Source organism: Myotis daubentonii, chromosome 11 (assembly GCF_963259705.1).
Source record: "Myotis daubentonii chromosome 11, mMyoDau2.1, whole genome shotgun sequence".
Lineage (NCBI taxonomy): Eukaryota > Metazoa > Chordata > Mammalia > Chiroptera > Vespertilionidae > Myotis > Myotis daubentonii.
The window spans coordinates 49,363,837-49,369,228 of NC_081850.1; the positions used below are offsets into that span (position 1 = coordinate 49,363,837).

The following is a 5,392-nucleotide window of genomic DNA, read 5'->3' on the forward strand; positions in this document are numbered from 1 at the left end:
TTTAGACCAAGTTAATGGCCTTTTAGGCTTCCTCCATGTGAATAGAAGTTCACTTTTTGAATAATAAGAATTATATGTCACGGGAGGGGGGGGCATCAGGATTTTAGAGATGCTTAGGTGGGGCATGGCCCACAAAAAGTTGAGAACCACTAATTTAGATCTTCTTTAATTTCCTTCAATAATGTTGTGTAGCTTCCAGTGTAGAAATCTTCACTATTTTTGTTACATATATTCCTACGCATTCCAATGCTTTCATAATTTTCTATTTCATAATTACCTATTTGTTCATTACCTTTCTAAATTCAAGTATTTATTTTAATAGTGTATCGGTCCTTTTATATTAATATTCTATTTGTTTGTTTCTGGTATATGAAAATCAAATATGTTCACGAGAGACATTGGTCTGTAATATTTCTTTTTATAGTGTCCTTGGCAGGTTTGGTATCAAAATTGAGGCGTCCTCTGAAGACAAGTTTGGATGTGCTCCCTCTTTTCCTTTACTCTAGGAAAGCTTATGTAAGATTGATTATTATTTCCTCCTTACATAGTTGAAAAAATTACAAATGAAGCCATCAGGGACTGGAGCTTTGCTTCTGGAATAAATCTTATTTTAGTTAATTTTTAAAAATTATTTATTTTTCTATTTGCTCTTGGGTCATATTTGGCAGCTGTTGTTTTTCAATGAATTGGTCTAAATTTTCAAGTTTGTTGGTGTAAATTGTTTATAGTATCCTCTTATGAGCTGTTTAATATCTGTCAGATGCATTCCTGTTAGTAATAACTTATTTTTCCCTGCATTAATGTCACTAGGAGTTTATCAATTCTATGAGTCTTTTAAAAAAATCAACTTTGTTGCTGCTAATTTTTTTTATTGAATATTTGATAGCCATTCCACTGATTTTTGTTTTTAATTATTTCTTCCCTCTGGTTTCTTTGAGTTTCTTTTGCTATTCTTTTCCTACCTCCTTGAAATGGAGGCTTGCATTGCATTTTTTAAAAGCTTTATGTATTTTTTTCCTAGAAATTTTGGTAAATATTTCATGCAAATTTAAAAGAAGTGTATTCTGTTATCATCAGGTCCAGTATTCATATAATTTTGGTCATATTTGTTAGTTGTGTGGTTATATCGTCTATATCATTTTTATTTGTCTGCTTGTTTTATCAATAGAGAGTAGTTTAAGTCTCTAACTCTAAATGATTTAGATTTGTGTGATTTCTTTTTTTAATTGTCATTTTTTGCTACTTAATATCTTAAAACCATACTATTAGATGCTTACAGATCCAGAATTGTTATACTTTTCCAGTGGATTGACTTGTTTATCATTATGACATAGCTTACTTATCTCTAAAAAATGCTTTTTGCCTTAATTTCCACCATGTCTGACAATAGCATAGATACCCAGCTTTTTTGGGGGGTGGGGAAGGGGGGAGGGATAGTGCTTTAATGGTATAATTTTATGTTGTTTTTCTTCTGTTTGTTTTTAATTGATTTTTAGAGAGATAGGAAGGGAGAGGGATAGAGAGGTAGAAACATCAATGAGAGAGAAACATCATCTATCAGCTGCCTCCTGCACACCCCCTACTGGGAATCAAGCCCACAACCCCAGTGTAATAAAACAGGTCACCTCTTGGTTCCTAGGTCAATGCTTAACTGTGGGGCTAAATGGTATATTTTTAAATATCCTTTTATCTTTATTAAGGTGTGTGTTTTGCAAGCAGCATATAAATGACTTCTACCTCGCTTCTCGGCCTTTTGGCTAAGATCAAGTGTAGTATCTCTTCTTATCAGTTTAATAAATGACTTCTAATTTTTTATTCAGTCTGATAATATGAGACTTTTAATACTGAGTTCTTTTCACTTTTGTAATTAGTGATATATTTGGGTTTATCACTACCATCATACTCCTGACTTTCTGTTTACATGCATTAATCTATCTCTATTGTTCTACAAACAGCCCTTATACTCCTCCCCCACATAGTTCTCACTTTTTCTCTTTCTTTTTGAACTTTAGTTTAGATATTTTTTATTTACTTATCTTTTAGTTTATCAATCTTGCTTGACTATATCTAATCTGCTTTTTTAAAAAATATATATGTTTATTGATTCCAGAGAAGAATGAGAGGGAGAGAGAGATAGAAACACCAATGATACTTGTGAAATATTTGTTAAATTAATAAATACAAAATTAAAAGATACTAACTAAAGATGTGATGAAGAAGAAGGTGGAGACAAAACTGCATGTTTTCATGCTCAAGACTTTGGTGAACTGTATATTTTAACTCTTCACTTATTCTTCCTCAGAGGAGAACCTGGAAACTTAATACCTATATTACAATTCTCAGGAGAAAACTATTAACTCAACCATAGCCAGCACCTTTAGCTCCTGAGTTTCATGGCCAGGATTCTGAGTTGGAGGAGATGCTTACCCTACCTCATCAAAGCTTTGACTATTTAATCTCAAATCACTATATTTTAATTCAGAACATCATTATTTTACCCCTCTCCTTTTTTTCCTTCCAAATCACAAAATAGACTTATTTCAGGCATGAGAACAGGAAAGGCGTAGCAGGAAGAAGAGGGAGGAGAGATGAGGAAGAAAGAGGTGAGTTTCACAGTTCTACTTTTCTCAAAGACAGCAATTCACCTGTGAGTATAAACCACACATCTCTGCTCCCACTTCTTCCCTTTGGTTCAATAAAAAAGCTACAAAAATGTCAACCTGACCTCAGCTGAGCTCACTTTTTAGTGATTGAATCAACAGTTGTTAAAGTCTATTACCTCTTTATAATGGGATACATTTAGTCTTTGAAGATTTTTAATAGGGTTCAATTCATAATTTCAAAAAATAATAGACTTTAACATCATTATAATATGAGTTCCAAAGGGAAAAAAAAACTAAGAAAACTTCCTTACAAAGCATTTTAGGACCATGATAAAAGCATTTGAAACTGTATATTTCTTTTTCATCATCAATGAGTATCATTAGTTCTCATTTTGTGTCTGCATTATTGTTTGTGTCTGCCAGTTGCCATAGGGACAAATGCCTTCCATGGCCTTGTAGAGTAGTCCAGCTGCCTTATTCAGTTGATTTTGAATTAGGGTTAATGAGGTGGAATTCACAGTGGGATTTCTGAGGCTCTTTTAGCTTCCCTTGATCCCCAATCCATGTTCAGCCACATCATGTAAAAGCAGTCTTGCCTTCAGGGTTATAGGAAGAAACATTCTGGTGCCCTAAAGTGGCTTAGCACCTAATACTTTCCATTCTCCAAGCTTTGCTCTCCTACTTAGAATTCCCTCTCTTCCACCCCACCCTAAACTCTGCCTGACCTACCTGAGAACCAGCTCAAAAATAACTTCTCAATGAGGGTGTACCTGCTGCTTTGTATTAGAGGTGTGGGGTGCGAACGTTGCAACTGTGTCGATTTCAAGTCAGAGGTTACAAACTCAAAGTCATTCAGTGTCCAAGTCAGTATTGCATATGGGTGCAACAGTGAGCCAGAGATCACACGAGAAACCTAAACAGGGGCAGGTGCTGCTGACATCCAGCTATGCTTCTATTCAGAATTTAACCTGGTGTACTCAGATCTTCCCATTTTTATAAAAAGAGATGAAGAGCTATATTTTATGTGAAATCTGTTTGGTTTACTGGCTACTATTAGATTTTACCATATGAAAGTTGTTTTTGTAGATCAAAAGCAGTCACATCATAATTTCATATGAACCCTGATGGTTGTGGCTCAATCGGTTGAGCATTATACCATGCACCAAAAGCCTGCTGGTTCTATTCCAGGTCAGAGCACATGCCTGGATTGTGGGCTCAATCCCCCAGGAGGGGGTGTGAGGAGGCAGCCAATGGATGTTCCACTCTCACATCGATGTTTCTCTCATTCTATCCCTTTCCCTTTCTCTCTCTCTAAAAATCAATAGAAATATAAAACAAGTAATAATGATTTCAAATGATGTGGTGTATTGAGTAATAACCTCCAAGATATCCCTGGGCCATGTGAATACTACTTTATATGGAAAAAGGGTCTTTACAAATGTGATTAAATTAAAGATATTGAAATGGGAAATTTTTCTGGATTACCTGCTTGGGCCCTAAATGCATTCACAAATTTCCTGAGAAGAGGGAACAAACGGAGATTTCACTCAGAAGAGAAGGCAATATGACCACTGAGACTGGAGTGATGCAGCCACAAGTCAAGGAATGTTGGCAGCCACCAGGAGCTGGAACATTCAGGAACAAATCTTCCTCTATCGCAGTGGTTCTCAACCTTCCTAATGCCGCGACCCTTTAATACAGTTCCTCATGTTGTGGTGATCCCCAATTTCATTGTTACAAATTGAACATAATTAAAGCATAGTGATTAATCACAAAAACAATATGTAATTATATAAGTGTTTTCCGATGGTCTTAGGCGACCCCTGTGAAAGGGTCATTCGACCCCCAAAGGGGTCGCGACCCACAGGTGGAGAACCGCTGCTCTAGAGCCTCTGGAAGGAGCACAGCCCTGCCGACACCTTGATTTGAGTCCAAAGAAAATAATTTTGGACTTCTGGCCTCCAGAACTGTGTGTTATTTTAAACCACAAAGCTTTTGGCAATTTGTTATAGCAGCCACAGGAAACTAACACATAGGGGTTAACTATGATATGGGTTAATACACATAGGTTAATTCAAATACACACACACCTATGTATGTGTATGTAAATACACATATGTGTATGTACATGTGTGTGTGTACAAAAGTGACATATAGCCAAACAAAGCACATCTCAAGGGAGATCTGTGCCTCAGACAATTAATTTGTGTCTGTTTTAAATATTGTTTTTTATTTTTCTCTTATTTGTAGCACTGTGATCTATGCCTTCATCAAACATTTTTTAATCACTGCCAGTGGAATGTAAAGGGTTTTGCCAATAATTGTTTAAGCCTTTGTATTCGCCACATCCCCATGCAGAGGTTTAATAACTGTAAGTTCCCTTTACCTTCGATGCAATTCTTTGAGAAAACAGTGATCTCAAATACTGCTTTTAGGGCAATTCATTAAGTGCTGGATACTATAAGACACTGGGAGTCAGGAAGGAGCAGAAACTGTAAGTAAAAGCTAAGGAGAAACAAGTCTCTAAAGCCTGTTAATTGAACCATATATGTATGTAGGTCCATAGGTTTTTCCAGCTGCCTTCACTAGAGCACTCTAGATCTCAATGTGGCCTCTGGCATCAGCTTCATAGAGTTTTGGCTCCATGATCTCAGCTCTTAAATTTCCATGAAGTCCCATGTTTTTATCCCTAACGTACATTATGTTCTTAAGCTGGCTGAAGTGTGTTGCTGCTGTTTGCAACCAGCTAGTTCAGTGGCCTCCTCCGGAGGCAGCTCAGCCATCTTCCT

General features: G+C 36.4%; 1 pseudogene; it reads left to right on the top strand.

Annotated features, from left to right (window-relative positions):
* The first annotated feature begins 1,737 nt into the window (after positions 1–1,737).
* Positions 1,738–1,854, top strand: LOC132212933 (U2 spliceosomal RNA; annotated as a pseudogene).
* Positions 1,855–5,392: the final 3,538 nt, after the last annotated feature.